The 17,770-nt window shown below is 40.1% G+C and overlaps 1 long non-coding RNA gene across 3 annotated transcripts in view; it reads left to right on the top strand.

The window, feature by feature from the left end:
* Positions 1-17,770, top strand: part of LOC103280927 (uncharacterized) — an 86,970-nt gene that overhangs the window by 21,771 nt on the left and 47,429 nt on the right. For all 3 annotated transcript variants that reach the window (XR_010004506.1, XR_010004505.1, XR_010004504.1), the window contains 2 exons: positions 15,711-15,837; positions 16,551-16,634. This is a non-coding gene — a long non-coding RNA (uncharacterized LOC103280927). The remainder of the gene's footprint in view (positions 1-15,710; positions 15,838-16,550; positions 16,635-17,770) is intronic.

Raw genomic sequence — 17,770 nt, 5'->3', positions numbered from 1 at the left:
TCAGCTAGAATAGCTGCCAGAAATGCAGCTGAGTAATTAAGAACTGCCCTAGCAGCTGTGAGGGGACTCAGAGCTTTAAAGCAGAAGCAGGTGCAGCCAGCTCTTGCTAGTAACAAACTGACTCTAATACCGTCGCTCCCCATGTGCCTGCTCCGAGTCTGCATCTGGATTTATTGCTGTTTCTTTGTCTGAAGTAAGACTGCTATTTGATTTGGGACTGTATCAGAGACTAAGGACTGCATTTGCCTTGCTTCCTTTTGCATTATTCCACTGAGTGTGCTGTACTTTATGTTTTGCTGAAGTAAAGCAGTTTTCATTTGCTTACCACAGTGTCTTAAGGCTGTTCTTGAAAGACAAAACAGGACAGCTTGTAAGTTGTTGCTAGCATTAAAAGTGAGAAAAATAAATACTACTTATTATGTAATACGTAATATGATTATGTAACTAATCCTTTTAGTTGTTCCCCCTCATTTTTCATTTTCTTTTTTTTTATATATGTGTAGAATTTGAGTATACTTGAAAATCTTCAATAGAAATTTTCCTTAAAAAAACTAGGCAAAAGTGCCTAATGACGTCATCACACGAGATCTGGACTCTGTCATAGGAGGTTTTCAACACGCAGCTGGAACAGAGCCCATCACAGGGCTACTTCCACCTTGGCTCCATGTTGAAAGCATCCTACAATGGAGCCCTGAGGACACAGGAGGCTTTCCATGTTCTCATAAGGTAGAATGGTTGAAAGTGCAGGGGGAAGCCGGGTGGCAATGCTTGCCCCCTTTGGGATGGGGTAAGGGGTGATATAAAAGAAGCGTGGTGCAGGGCAACAGGTTCCCACACTGTCTGCCGGATTTGCCCACTGCCCAACAAATAACCCAGCTGTTACCCAGCTTTAGGACCTCAATGTGATAAGGTGTTTATACAAGTGGAGCCATTCTACTTATGAAAAGCAAGTTTTGGATCCTGCCTTTGCTCAGGCTGGAAGCTGGTGGTCTTTCAGATATTAGTGTACATATATAATCATTTCTCGCTCCTGGCTTGATGTAAGTGTAAGTGGACATCTATAAGAAGCAAATGACATTCAACTCAATAGTTTTACAAGACACTCTTTTACTTTTATATGTTTGACAAATCAGACTAAAACTTTTTTCCTGCTAGACTTGGGAGTGAGAGTGGCTTAGGAATAGCTGATGTTCAGCTTCTGCCCCACTGATCTTATTACTTTGCTAGTGAGATCCACTACTATCTCTCACATTTATCAACAGTTCAATCCCAAGTAGCAATGGGGTTGAATTGTCCACTGTTAGAAAATGCCTGTGGATAAGACTTTGTTGTTGTTGTTGCAAATATTGTTCATATAAATGTATATATATTTAAATTTTGTAAGCACTCTAGGAGAAATGCCATACTAAATAAAGGGGTATACTTTAAAATAACTAAGACGTCTAACTGTGACATTGCTAATAATGTGTGGTATATTGCCTTTCACAGACATTGGATCTTTGAATAAAGTTTGGAGATATCTCAATGATGAAACATGTGCTTTTATGTGAAATATCTCAAAGGCAAACTTTGCCATTTCAACTGAAGAGTGTTCAAGTATGAGAAGAATCAGTATGATCATTGTCAAGTGTTACTTTTGCTATACTAAGTCTAAAAAAGGTAAAGGTAAAGGTTTCCCCTGACATTACGTCCAGTTATGTCTGACTGGGGGTTGGTGCTCATCTCCATTTCTAAGCCGAAGAGCCGGCGTTGTCCGTAGACACCTCCAAGGTCATGTGGCTGGCATGACTGCATAGAGCGCTGTTACCTTCCCGCCAGAGCAGTACCTATTAATCTACTCGCATTTGCATGTTTTCAAACTGCTAGGTTGGCAGAAGCTGGAGCTAACAGCGGGCGCTCCCTCTGCTCCCGGGATTTGAACCTGCGACCTTTCAGTCTGCAAGTTCAGCAGCTCAGTGCTTTAACACATTTCGCCACCAGGGAGAAATAATAATACCTTTCTCCTGTTGCCTACTCTTCTTATGCAGAAAAACGTTAATTTCTTAAGTAGCCATCACTGGTTCATTATAAATCATTCCACTTATCTTGATCCCAGTTTGTCAGGGAACCTGCCAACAAGCAACATGATACAAATGTTATACCTTCCTTCCAAGGGTTCTTCACAATTATTTATCTTGACAATGTTGATGCCTGTTTATGTCATTTATTGTACTGAAAACACTGCCTGCAGCAGGATTAGAACTGAGAAGATAAAAAGAAAACAAAACTAGACAACTTTTGCCACTGGCAGGATTTGAATTACAGATCAGATGCAAGAGGAAGGGCCTGAGTACTAAGTGGTTGAAGGAATATGAAAGAATGCCTAGCTTTTGAGGCTCATCCAGGCCTGCAAGCCCATTATGGCATGGAAACTAACAGATGATGCCTGTGGTAATTTGTGCAGGTTTCCTTTCCTTATTTATCTTATGCATGCAGCCTTGTTTATCTGTTTCTGCCATAACAGAGAAAAGAAAATACCACCAGCACACAATCAAACTATGAAATTTGCTGCAACAAGATGTTATCATGACCATCACTTTAGGACTTGGTAACATTCATAGGGCATGGAAACTATCCACAGTTATAGCTATCAACAGATATACTTGCTCTCTAGGATTAGAGATAAGAATTATGTGGTTTTCCCCAGAAACACAAAAGAAGAGTTGCCTCCTCTCCATGGCTAGTGATTCTCCTTTTAACCCTTTAAATCTCTCCCCCCCCCCCCCATGTACACATTTTTCCTAAACTAGAAATGGACTTCTGGTCACTTTGGTGGGCTTCATTTTCTTTAAAGTTTCTGGCTCAATATGGCTGCTGGTGGTTCCCAGTGGTGGGATATGGCCACCAAACTTGTTAGGGGACAGAAGTGGAAGGATTCAGTCCTGCTCTTTTACCCTAGCACTCAAGACCTGGCTCTTTACTAGAGCTTTTAATCTATGTTAATTTTATCAATATTTGTATGTATGTATTTTTATCCTTTACTATTTTATCTTGTAAATCGCCTAGAGCATCTTGGATGGAGGGTGATTAATAAGTAATTAGATGATGATGATGATGATGATGATGATGATGATGATGATGCTCTTGCAACCTCATCACATGGGGGAAATTGCCTATCCTATACCAGTTTGACCTCACTTCAGACACGGAGTCCACTGGATCCCATCTCAAAGAGTCAATCTACTTCCAGTGGGGCTCTGTTACTGAAGTGAGGTCAAACTGTTGTAAGAGGCAGCACTGGCAACAGGGAAGGCTTCCCATGTTCCATAGAAAAGAATGTGGGTAAGATGGGTGACAACACCCCCCGCCCCCATGGGATGAATTAAGCGGTGATAAGGTTCATGACCAACAGGTTCCCCACACTAGATTTGCCACAATCCATGGTTTTGTTTTGTTTTTCGTGTCAGGAGCAACCGGAGTTGCTTCTGGAGTGAGAGAATTGGCCGTCTGCAAGGACGTTGCCCAGGGGACGCCCGGATGTTTTGATGTTTTTACCATCCTTGTGGGAGGCTTGTCTCATGTCCCCGCATGGAGCTGGAGCTGATAGAGGGAGCTCATCCACACGCTCCCCAGGTGGGATTCGAACCTGGCAGCTTTCAGGTCAGCAACCCAACCTTCAAGTCACTTAGTCCACTACGCCATCTGGGGGCTCCACAATCCATGGTGAATCCCCCCACTATTGCTTAGTTTACTGACCTCAATGTGATGAGGTCCTTATACTCATTCCCTGTTTGTTGCCATCCTATAGGCAACTGCTTGGTCAGAACATAAACTGAATGCTGGCATAAAATTTGCACATTATCCAATCAGCTTTGGCTCATCTTATATTCTTTTCTTGTACCACCTCACAAATTCATCAGAAGTAATATTACAATGGACAAAACAATATTCAAAAATGGATGTTGGTTTCAAAAAATAGGCGAAAGAAAGTTTCCAGATTTGCAGCAAATTGAGTTGCCAATCTGAAAACTGGAGTGGGCTCTGGTAACAGCTATGTAGTAGAGGGACTTTCAGTGATTCTTAGGTCCCTTCTACACTGTCATATAATCCAGATTATGAAAGCAAATAATCAAAGATTAAAGTATACATACTCATCAGATCTTAAAGAAAACTGAATTAAAACTTTCCATAGATGGTACTTAACCCCCCAAAAACTTTCCAATATTTACAAAAAAAAAAACCTCCAACAAATGTTGGAAATGCGGGGAGCATGAAGGCACCTATTACCATTGCTGGTGGACCTGTGAGAGAGCCAAAGAGTTTTGGAAAGAAATACATCAAATAATACAAAAGATTTTGTCAATTAAGATTAGCCTAGACCCCAAGTTCTTCCTCTTAGGAATTCTGGATTTAGAAGATAGGAACAAAGAAATTTTATTTAATTATTTAACGACGGCGGCGAGAATAACTTACGCAAAAGAATGGAGGACGAAAAATACACCAAATATAAATTCCTGGTTTAATAAAATCTTGGAAATTATGAACATGGATAAATTAACATACTTATTATCAAACACTCAGGGCAAACCAAAAAAACAAACAGATTGGGAATTGATAAAAAATTATTTAAGAATTGAAAAATGTAAAGTTATAATATAAAGAATTATTAGATGAGTAAGAAGGGCAATAGAATTGTCTCAGAATAAAGGATGGAGAACAGACGAAGAAACAAGACAGGAGATATAAGGGTACTGGAAGTACCAAGGGAATATATGAATATATGAATATATGAGCCTACCCTGCCATATAATCAATTTCAAAGCAGATAATCTGGATTTGTACCCTTGGTACTTCCAGTACCCTTATATCATATAAGGTACTTATCTAATCTAACAGACAACTTTACATAGTTACATGACCAAAACACACACATATTAAAATCGACTTCCATCTATTATATGGTGTTCCTTAATATATGTGTGAAAAGTAATACCTGCAAACATGAAAAATACAAGGGAGCACTACCATTTTAAATCTTGAGTAAGTGTACTTGCTTCTAAGTCCTGCAGTGCTAAGTGGCAAACATTCTTGCTTGCATTTCTAATGGGGCAGAGAAACTGAGTGGGTGTGACTGCAGCTTGAGGGATGTACAAGATCATCCATTTGGGACAGTGAGATCTCGGGCAGTCAGTGTTTTTGACAGGATTTACAGGCTTCACAATATACGTGAGCAAATGAGTTTGGCTGTTGCTCTCCAGAGTGCATAGAAAAACTGACAGTAGATCCCAGGAACTGTATCTCCAAGGCATTTTAAATTCCAGATTGCATTTGCGCTTCACTCTCAAGTCTGGTTATAAATACCACTAAGGGGATGGGAACATACAAGAGTGTAAACAAAGGGGATTATGAAAGCTAAAAAGATCGTAATTGATACTTTAGTATTAAAAAAAAAAGACTTTTGCAATGAGAGAACCCATGATACAAGCTTGTACCAGGTCCACAGAAAGGATACTTGCTCTGCTCAACGTCATCATACTAAACAGACCCCAAGTGCTAAGAGGAGTTTAGAACAACCGCATGTCTTCTCTGGTTCCCATCTAAAGGCCACTATTTGGCCTTTAGAATCAAGATCTGTATGAAGAAACTGTTAAATCTGCACATCTGTTGTATTTGCCTGGCAGTTGTCACCAGCCACATTTTTATAATAACAGTCAAACAAGACTGGGACTCCTCATCAGTGAGCAAGTTATCATTTTGAGGTTCAGCTCACTCACAAAATGAATTCAACCTAATACAGGCATATCCTAAATTGTTCACTTGACAGTACCTAATGTTTTTGTCTTAAATATTTAATCTAGACACACCTAGCCCGAAGCCTACACATTCTTTGTTCTCTTCTAGGTAAGATATGATACCAGACTGTTATAATGTGTGCCAGCAGCCACATGAGTATTTGCACTGCCAGATTTAGTTGCTGTCACTCTTATATCCTGCCCTGTCACAGAAAAATATCTGTGGGCTAAATCTGTACCCATGCTTAGTTTTTTAAAAAGTGTTTCGTGTGTTCACAATGCATATCTCTTTGGAGAAAGCTGTTGAGATATTGTCTTAACCATAACCCAATAAAATACAATAGATTATTTTGCTGTGGTGGTTATAGAGAAGAGTCCTTTCCCCCTTTCTATCTGTTTGTTGAATCACACCAATTTATAAAGACGCCAAAATCATAAAACAGTATGAGTGAAGTCATATCATGAGAAAATAAAATACAGCTTGAGCATCCCATCTTTGAAATTCAAAAATCCCCCAGTGCTCCAAAATCTGAAATTCTCCACATGGATTGCTGAAAGAGTGACATCTTTACTTTCTGAAGGTTGCATTTACACACACTTTGTGTCATGCACAGAAGTATCAACTGTATTGTGTTCAAAATTACCTTCAGGTTATGTGTATAAGGTGACTATGAAACATCAATGAATTCAATGTTTAAAAAATGGGTCCCATCCCCAAGATCTCTCATAATGCACATATATGTAAATACTAGTGGTGTGCATTCGTATAGAATTGCTGTTCGTTTTGTGTAGTTTCATTCATGTCATCTCATTTCGTATTCGTGTCCCACTAACGAAAATGGGCTTCCTATACGACACGAATTTTCGTCTGACTTACAAAAAATGAAAAATTTCGGACCATTGGCTGCAATGAGAGGGCTTCTAAGACCCATTCCTCCCCCCCCCCCCAATTTTTGGGCTAGATGGGTGAAAATCACCCACAAATGGAGGGCATTTTGACCCTTTTTAGCCCACCAACTTTTAAAATGTTTGGGTCTTCCCCAGAGTGATATTGTTATTAATATTATTATTATTGTCAAGACCCATTGATACACACTGGATGTAATTGGGAGGCACTCCTCTCCCAGACTCAGCTTAGGGTACCAGAGTAACTATCGTGTGACCACAGATTGAGGCTGTGCAGTACAGGATCAATTCTCCAGTAGTTCACAATGTATAAAGCCCATAGCTATGACATTTGACTGACTGGGAATTTTTAAAAGCCAGTTCTAGATTTAAACAGTATGTCAGGATGGTAGGGCCAGTCATGCCTTGCAATTCTGTTTAAAATGAGCTAATATGAACACAGTGTAACCCAGCATGTGGAAGAACAAATCTTTACAGGTTTTGGGTTGGACGCTGGAATGGAAAACATACTGCATCCAGCTGCCTTGGCAAAGCCTTAGAAGCAACTTTGTATTAATAAAATAAAAATTATCAACAGAAAGACCAAGTCTATTGAAAAAAAGGTCTCAGCCATGGATCCCAAATGGAAAAGACTGGAAGAGCGATTTTGAGGAAGCAGTTGTCTATGAAAAAACTCTTAGTGTGAGGGGTGATCAAAATACTATGAGGACAAGAAATTCTAGCAAATAACTGTTCTAGCCACATTCTAGCAAATAACTGTTCATTGTTATAGATCACTGTGAATATCTTTTATATTGGAAAAGGAGCAATGGCCTTCCTGCATTATACATATAATTTAAGAATTATCAAGATGAACAGGATCACTGTCTTCTGAAATGGAATTATATCTAGAACATCCAATCTATGTGGGGGCTATGTAACCACAGAAAGAAGCCCTAGCCCCAATCCAGTGCAATCACACACACAGCCCCCATGGAATGCTTTCGTCCATTTCACACTGTGGGGCTGTGAGTAAAGTGGGCAGGTGTATTCCAAGAATGTGTGCGTTTTTACATTAAGTGGGTATAGCCCTCAACCATCTGCTATTGCATACTGTTGGAACCTCACTACATGGATAAGGTCTAGCATTGCAATTTGCCAGCCTCCGTGGCAAATCGGGGTAGCAGTGGGGCAATCTCAGAACCCCAGCAAGCAGTTGACACTTCCCCATCATATGTGGGGATGTATGGCCATGCAGCTTAATCCTACAGTAGCCCATTGTTCCTAATGGAACATGGAGAGGCTACCATGTTGTTGGCACTGTCCTACCACACTGCCATCCTAGTTCACCCATGGAGCCCCACCAGAAAGTAGCCTACATTGTTTGATGGGTAGTGTAGGGCTCCATGAATAAACTGGGGCAGAAGCGTCCTAGGACACTTACTTATTCATGTGTGATGGGATCACAAGAATACAGACAGGAAAAGATGCCTTAATGAAAATTTTAAAAAAGGGCAGAAAGTGGCTTTTGCTCAAAAAATTAATTTTTTTTCTATATTTTTAGCTAGTGGAGTGACTTGATCAAGGAGACTTTGGACATTACCATATGCTTGCCACTATCCCATGCTGGTCCTGCAACACAGGATGGAGCAACCTACCATCATGATGATGGGCAGCATCACACAGCAGCTGATGTTTCATGATTGCAATGCCTTGATTGTATGAAGCTGCACTTAGAATCATAGAATCATAGTGTTGGAAGAGACCTTATGGGCCATTCAGTTCAACCCCCTGCCAAGAAGCAGGAAACTGCCAAGAAGTAGTGTGGGTGATATGCCACTTCCTCGCCTTTGTGTCGTTCTTATTTATTCATTGTGAAATAATGGGAAATAAAACTTTTAAAAAAAAGATAAGGTGGTGGATGCTGTTTGGACGCACCTCATAATATATGTCTCAAAGTATGGCATAATCAGGGGCTATTCGTGGGCTTTACCCAGACAGCATTATCACAAGAAAGTGGTGGACCAGCAATGCATATTGCACAACATCATGTAATAGGGACTGCTGCAAAAAATGACAGTCCTGATACTGTGTCAGTTCACCATAATTAAAATACTTCTAATTTGTTTGTTTTTTTCATGTCAGGAGCAACCCGAGTTGCTTCTGGAGTGAGAGAATTGGCCGTCTGCAAGGACGTTGCCCAGGGGACACCCGGATGTTTTGATGTTTTACCATCCTTGTGGGAGGCTTCTCTCATGTCCCCGCACGGAGCTGGAGCTGATAGAGGGAGCTCATCCGCGCTCTCCCCGGGTGGGATTCGAACCTGGCAGCCCTCAGGTCAGCAACCCAACCTTCAAGTCACAAGGCTTTTATCCCCTAGGCCACCGGAGGCTCCACTTTTAATTATGCTTCCCCATTTCATTATCATAAAATCAATCTGATGATACATATTTTTTCTGTAAAACATTTTCTTTGAGTTTACATATTCTGGTTTATGAATGGTAACCAGGCAGAATGGAAAACTACACTCAAAATTCTCATCATATGTTCATTTTCTTCTTGAATTCTGTGTTATTGTGAGTTGTTTCAAGCAGAAACCATTTTCTGTAAAGAAAAACATCACTTGAAAAATATAGAAAACATTAAAATGTTCCTGCCCCATTTTATTTAATTAATCAATCAGTTCACACAGGTTGTGAATTCCTGTGTAGTGATTTTGAGGTGTATTATTTCACAAAAAAATGTCAATTAAAGGAAAAGCTGAGACAGCATGGAGGAGCCAGAAAAGGTATAAACAGAGAGCAAAAACCAAAGCTCCTGTAAATCAGAATACAAAGCTGGAAGGATCAATCCAAAGCTGGCTCCCTGACTCCTCATTTGAATTAACTACTCCTCTAATCACTAAAATCCTGCCCTAAACAACTAATCTCCATCCAGAGACTTCACAAACACCACATCTTCCCTAGGAAATGCAGGAGACTTTGACAATTTGCCTGCACCTACAGCCACTCTAGCTCTATGGAACAGGAAATTTTCAGTTTTTCTGAAATACATCCACATTAGAGAACTGCCAGCAAGTCCCATATAAGTAATCACTTCCTTCCATTGTTTACGGAAAGTGTTTGAAGTCACTTGAAGACATTTTGTCCCCGGCTCTCCTTTGAGGGCTTCTGTTCCCGATTTTAGAATCACACAGCTTGAAGAGGTATCAGGAATAGTGCAAGCCAGACTGGTGTCATCACTCTGTGTGAAATTTGGAGCCAATTTTAAACAGGGCAGGAAAGGGAGCAATGGGACAGGAAGCCAAGTAGCAGTGGAAGAGAGAGAGACAGCAGCCAAGTTAGGCCTGGAGCCCAAACCTCTTTGGCAGCGCTTGGTTTTCATTCCCTATCAGGAAAAGCTGAAGGAAAGCAGCTGCCTGTGGTGCAAAAGTAGTCGGCTGGGGGACTGTTTGGTTAAGCTTTAGCAGGGTGGATTTCTGCAGCATTCCACCTTGCATATGCTTGATGTTTATGGATGTTGCCTCTCCCCTACGTGGTTAAAAAGAAGGTTCCTAGAACTGCAGGCCATGCAGGTCAAGGGGGATAAACTTTCACCTGAAAGAGAGGGCAAGATCTCAGCTGATGACAGTCATGCAGTTTTCCTAAGCAGCTAGCAAGAGTTTCCAAGAAAAGTTTCCAAAGAAGGCAGGTTAAAAGAGGCTATTCACGGCGTGTGGCTTTTTTTCCTTGAGGAACAGAAATTCAAGTTATTTGAAATCTTCTTGAACGCTAGAAACAGAGTTCTTTTAATTTTTCAGGACTGCATCAAGGTTGCAGCAAATTGGCACCATGGGGCTATCAATCAATCATACATCAGTAAATAATTAATTAGGCTGTGATGAATGCTCTTTACCTGCAGCCGAAGTAATGCAGATTGGTTGCAAAATAATTAACACAACACTCAGGTGATTGAGAACCACTCCACAGTGCAAAGAGTATCCATGTTAGTTTACATCCCACAACATTATGTCCCACTAAACAATGCTATTTTCCTAATTGAGATGTAAATCAACCTGTTTTTCATAACTGCAAGATTAAAAGGGAAAATTAGAGCTTGAGGGAAGTAAGGTTGGTTTTTTTTTTACTATTACTCCCCAACACTGTTTTTAGTACAAAAAGCCACTATTCCAACTTGTGCGTAGTAGTTACAAAGAGACTACATATAGGCAGACACTATGGTTTTCACTGTGTGTGACATAGGACCTTATCAGACAGTAGTATTCAGTGGCATTGTTAAGTAAAATGTGGAATCAGGAGCTGATCATACCTTCCAGTCCTCCCTCAGTCATTTTCATTCATTCTCTTCTCATGAGACTTTTAGTGCTTCCCCATAGGCACCCATTATCTTCCTCACCAGAAATAGGCAATAAGTCTCTGCCCCCGGCTTTTTTATTTCTTGCAAATCTACCAGAATCCCTTTCCATGGGATGCAATAGTTCTGCATCTACACCCTTTGGACCCTTGAGACAAGGATGTTGTTTTTGTTAATGTGGGATTTGTGTATTGGTAGTGTTTAAATGAAATTTGTGTCTTGCCCGTATTGTATGCTGCATCATCCAGAGTGTACTGTAGTCTGTAAAGAGTTAATTACTAAGAAGCTGGGATGACCTTGATGTGTGGCTGGAGCTGGGAAGTATCCAGACACAAGTATGTGTGCATTGCTGATTGCATCAGTTGCGTGCTGTCTGCTGAGAGTGAGAGTCCTGTGTTCGTCCATTGTTTGCAAGTCTGTTTGTCTTGATTATTACTGAAGTCAGTAAAACTTTGTATATAGTTTTACCATCGTCTCTGATGTCTCTTTGTTCTGCGTTCCACTGATTCCATCCAACTACTGCTGCACTGCAAATTACTCTGACAGTTTTAAACCATTGCTTTCCATGGGATGCAATAGTTCTTCATCAAAACCCATTGGACTCTTGAGACAGGGATGCTGTTTTAAACCACTTCTTTCCATAGGAAGGAGTAATCATGCATTACTATAAACAGGGATGACAGCTCTCTGCTAGGTACAATACTATAATTGGAACAAGCCAGCAAAGGAAAACTGCCTGTTCTCTATTCTACAATTCCTCTATTATACTACATCTGTCATCAATAATTTTTAAAAGAAATTTGTGAAGGGAAGAAGTTATTATGCACTTCTGTAAAGAAGGATGACAGCTCGCTGCTAAGGACCGCCCATCAGAACACCTCTTTTCACCATGACAAGCTCCGAAACATAACAGATTCTGTCACTGAACCCATCACTTGTTGTTTTGAGCCAAAATAACAGGTCCTTAGTGCTATTTTGGCTGAATTCACGATTTCTCCCTGTGATTACTGATCTGCCCAATTTCATGACTGCTCTGTAGTTCTGTGACTGGGCGGGGGAGCGACGACCAAAAGTCATCAGATGGCAGCTGTGACTCCTTGTAAATCTACGGTGTAAATGGGTGAGGGGGACTGAAAATGTGATGTGGTGGGTTTATTTTATTTATTTACAGCATTTATATTCCGCCCTTCTCACCCCGAAGGGGACTCAGGGTGGATCACATTACACATATAGGCAAACATTCAATGCCTTTTAACATAGAACAAAGACAAGACAAACATAGGCTCCGAGCGGGCCTCGAACTCATGACCTCCTGGTCAGAGTGATTCATTGCAGATGGTTGCAACTGGCTTGCTCTTCAGCCTGCGCCACAGCCCGGGCCAGATATCTGATGTCTCAGATATAATAATTAGAGTGTATAATGCCAGCAGTTTAAACATATGGGCCTAAACTTAGTTGCTAGTTCCAGCTAGAGTAGAATGGTTGAATATGTGGAAATTACACACATGCTTATTTAGCTAGTGTGTTACTATATATTGGTTTCATATGCAAAACAACCAATTGAACCACCAAACTCAAAACCAACAATTTTCCCCTCCTATAATTGATCCAAACTAACAAAAGCAGACAAAACCCAAATTCCTAATATCCTTTTTCTGTGACAGAGAAAAAATGTATTTATATTCACCCTGGCACTACCTGCAACTATCATAAGTAAGTAAGTACATAACTTTATATCCCGCCACCATCTCCCAGCTGGGACTCAGGGTAGCTAACACGGGACAAAGGCCCGAAAACAACAACAACAACAACAACTTTTTTTTTTTATCCAGAGGGGGCTCGGGGCGGCTCACATGGGGACAAGCCCAGTTTCAACATATAATAAAATACTGCATAATTTAAACCAATATAAAACAGGTAAAATAGTATAAACATACAAACCAGCATAAAACATCAACATCAAAACATTAGAACATTAAGTACAACAATTAAAACATTACAAAGAGTAAAAACACAATAAAACGACATTATGCAGAACAATACATCAATCCATAAAAGCTCATTTAAAACATAAAATGAGTAACAATAAAATAAGATGGACCACCAATTTGGTGGAGGGGGGTTGCATGGAGGGGCCATTTAGACTAAAGTGCAATAGTATGGTTATAAAGTGCTTCGGGGCAAGAGCACAAAGTGCAAACATATCTCTGGACCTCTACAGTGGGTTCTCTGGAACGGATATTGAAGGCAAAGTGGTAAGGGATGTAGGGTTTGCTTTTATTCAGCTAGTTTCCTACCTATTGATTTCTATGCTGGATTCAAACCTATATATGTGTGTTTGTGTGTGTGTTTACATTTTTAAAAAAATACTTTTTAAAATTTAAATATGTGACTGACATGTTTACATTTTTAAAAATGTAATCTCATATAGTATTTGGAAGAAAAAAAATCTGCTAGCCCACTATATCAAATAGTGAAGGAATCGTTCCCCTAAGAGAAAAACAATATGGTACATTTTCCATACCTTCAGAGGATATGTTCCTGAACATACCATGGGAACAGGAAACAGTGGCAAAAATCAACCCTATTGAAATGAATGACTTCTGTGGAGGTTAGCATGGAGTCACTCTAAAAGATGTCTTAGGGAGGTATTAAAAAGGTGGCAAACTTGTTCTCTGCTGCTCTAGAGACTAGGACATTGAGTAATGGATTCAAGTGACAGGAAAAGAGATTCCACGTAAACATTAGGAAGAACTTCCTGACAGTTAGAGCTATTTGACAGTGGCAGATGCTGCCGTGGAATATGGTGCGGTATCCTTCTCTAGAAGTTTTGAAACAAAAGCTAGATAGCCATTTGTTGGGAGTGTTTTAATTGTGTTTTTCCTGCATGAACAACACAAGCCCTTGAGGTATCTTCAAAGCTGTGATTCTATTATGCTAGGAGGAGGTGAAATGACTGTGAAACTGAATAGGAGAAAGTATGGGTATGTGGAAATTGTGGGAGGTTAAGGAAATGATAGGTATAAAAATGGAGAGACACTGTGGTATAGTGGCTTGATATTACATATGATTCTGAAGAATAGGATTGAAATCCCCACACAACAACAATCGATATGAGTGGACTGATCCTGTCCACTTTTTTCTTTGATGGCAATGGCTATGTGCCCGACTGCTCTGTTCTGGAGGAATGTAGCTCCCAATTTGAAAAAAGAGATGCCATAAGAGATCCTCTTTTTGTTTCATGTGGGATTCAATGCTTCTGTCTATAAACTTCTGTCCATTTCAGTTTTGAGATGCCGAGAGAGATAAAAGTCATTGTAAAGAAGTGTAATGACAGGGATGGAATCTTTTTGGATCCCACCGCTGCCACCAAATGTAAAGAAGTGTGATGACAGGGATGGAATCTTTTTGGATCCCACCGCTGCCACCAAATTGCGAAGGATTCACCTTCTACCTCTATGTATTCCACTTTTCTATGTTGTCGCTGCCACCACCTTTGAAAGATGCTTTGCTCAAATAATAAGCAACATTTGAAGAAACAGTACCTTGTTTATTTATAGCACAAAGCTTGATGGTTGCAAGAATGTTATATCTTGAGGTGAACGATGTTACTTCTGTACAGTAAGTGTTGCAAGATTTCTCAATAGTTTCACTGAGCTTAGTATGGTATCAGCTTTATATTACTTGTTTCTTTCAGTTAGGAATATTGTCCTTCTTGAACTTAGTTGATCTGTACCCGATCAAACTTGGACTGGGGAGTTTAACTGGTTAACCCTAGCCCTCCTTGACTTAGGGATATAGCCTCAGCTCTTTAGTTATTCCTACTAAAGGCTCAGCAACTTTAATTTTAGCCCTTCTCCGCTAAAACTCTCTAGCTGCTCAACTTCCTCCCACAATCTCTTTTTTTCGATCACACTCCTTTCACACTGAACAGAACCAACTGCTCTGCTCAACCGACAAACTCCAACTGCCAAATTCCAACTGCTAAATTTTGAATTCTAAGGCTTCCACCAGCAAGGTGAAGCCACGCCCCTTTTCCTGGCCATGCCTTAGAGGCTCCCAGCTTCTGTATAAGAATAGCTGAAATATATAACCTTAAACAGTCAACCTAAACATAGCAATCATGAATAAAACACAATGATCATGACATCTTTACAGTCATAAATATAGCCAGCCCAACCATTGGATTACCTGTAATGTGACCTACCTCAAGCAACAGAATGTAAAGTCCTAATAAATGCCTAAGAACACTTTATGAAGTTCATAAATCAACAGACAACTTGAAGACACATTCACAAGGGAGAGAATTTTGCCTTTTTGTGATTGATTTTTTATTATATTTGTTATCATTGGGGGAATGGCTATGCTTCTATTTTCCACTATGGGAACTAAATGTCTTTGGAATTCATAGAATCATAGAATAGTAGAGTTGGAAGAGACCTCATGGGCCATCCAGTCCAACCCCCTGCCAAGAAGCAGGAAATCGCATTTAAAGCACCCCCGACAGATGGCCATCCAGCCTCCTTGGATATAAGACAAAAAAAAGTGAAGATGGTAGACAAGAAAAACAAGAAATAATGTGGTTTGTGAAAGACTAACATGGTAGATGGGCCTTTCAAAATTTCTGAACCTTGAACAAATTCCTTATTTCAAATGATCACTTCATAGCTTTAACCTTATGATCTCTGGCTTGTTTTACAGCTTGGGACATTGTAGCCTTTGGCTAAGCCTCTGGTCCTTTCCCTCAAGATTGTGTCATCCATTTGGGAATATAATCTATGCGTGAACAGAGTTTTAAGATCACAGCACCTACATATTGGAAGAACAGGTTTGGACTTTTGTTGGTTGTGGCCAAAACTGAGGAATATCTATACATTTCTCACATCTAGCCATGTATTATATAGTACTAGCTGTGCCCGGCCACGCGTTGCTGTGGCGTTGTCTGGTGGTGTTGGTGAGAAATTGTTGAGGTAGTGGTGGTATTGAATGTCTGTTGTATGGTTGTCTTTATGTTTAGTATGCACACTGAAGTGGATTATATGGCAGTGTGGAGTCAAGATAATCCCGTTCAAAGCAGATAATATAAGTTTCTAAATGGGTTATATAGTTGTGTGGAAGGGCCTTGAGTCTACATTGCCATATAATCCAGTTAAAATCTGATAATCTGTGGAAGAGGCCTAAGTGAGGCCTAACTGTGCCTGTCCCCTGGGCTGAGTGGGTTGCTAGGAGACCAAGTGGGCAGAGCGTAGCCTTTTAACTGGCAGCAATTGGATAAAAACTATTATTCCTCTCCCTGTAATTAGGACTTTATTTTTCTTTTCTTTTTGTTGTATCAACCTAGAGCCCTGGATGGTGGGTTGTGTTGTCAAATTTCAAGGTTGGGGGGCCTGTAGTTTTGTTGTTTTGTCCGCTGTCCTGATGCCATCACTCTTTTATATATATAGATTAATTCTTATGAGTTATATGTTTTTCTGTAGTAATAATAATAATAATAATAATAATAATAATAATAATAATTTATTTCTGGTTTGTGTTTGCAAGGCGAGTTCTGGCTGGTTGGAGCAGACGTCCCCCAGAAGACCGAAGTGTGTGGAGTGGATTATACCAAAGAAGGTGATCCTTTAGGTAACCTGGACCCAGTGTGTGTGTGTGTGTGTGTGTGTGTGTGTGTGTATATATATATATATATATATATATATATATATATATATATATATATATATATATAGTTGCCAGTATAACAAAAGAGTGAAATACCTGAAAAACCTGGACCCAGTATATCTATATATATAAAAGACAAATGGTGTCCTCCCCTGCCACTAAACAACAAAAGTACAAGCCCCAGAACCTAGAAATTTGGCAGCACAATCCACCATCCTTGCCCCTACGTTCCAACAACAAAAAGAAAAGAAAAATAAAGTCCTAATTAGAGGGAGAGGAATAATTGTCTTCAGCCAATTGCTGCCAGTTAGAAGACTAAGCTCCGCCACTTGGCTCCGCCACTCCTAGCAACCTACTCAGGCCTCACTCTCTCTTCCACACTGCCTATAAAATATAGATTACCTTATTTGAACTGGATTATATGGCATTGTAGACTCAAGCCCCTTCCACACAGCTATATAACCCATTTATAATCTTATATTATCTGCTTTGAACTGGATTATCTTGAGTCCACACTGCCATATAATCCACTTCAGTGTGCATTTTATTCAGCTGTGTAGAAGGAGCCTCATATAATCCAGTTCTAAGTAGATAATATAATATATACAGTAGAGTCTCACTTATCCAACATAATCACCCTGGCATAACATTGGATAACTGAATATGTTGGATAATAAGAAGGGATTCAGGAAAAGCCTATTAAACATCACATTCCCTCACGACCCTATCTGCTGCCAAACGGCCATCCATGTCTATGCCAGGCATCCTCAGAGATTAGGAGATCTGCTTGAAAACAGACAAGTGGGATGTTTATTTTTATCTCACCAATGATATCCAGGGTGGGACAACTCTTACCTGTCTCAGGCGACAGTGAATGTTTCACTTCCCCACCTTGATTGCCATTGAATGCCCTTGCACCTTCAAGGCCTGCCTACTTCCTGCTTCGGAGAGGAATCCTTTGTTGGGAGATGTTAGCTGGCCCTCAGTACATCATGTCTGGAATTCCCTGATTGCTCAGTGCTGTTATTTAGTTAACTGTCCTGATTTCACAGATTTTTTAAATACTGGGAGCCACATTTTGTTCATTCCAGGCAGGCAGG

Source organism: Anolis carolinensis, chromosome 3 (genome assembly GCF_035594765.1).
Source record: "Anolis carolinensis isolate JA03-04 chromosome 3, rAnoCar3.1.pri, whole genome shotgun sequence".
In the NCBI taxonomy this organism is placed as follows: Eukaryota; Metazoa; Chordata; class Lepidosauria; order Squamata; family Dactyloidae; genus Anolis; species Anolis carolinensis.
This window is presented reverse-complemented; position numbering and strand designations above follow the sequence as displayed.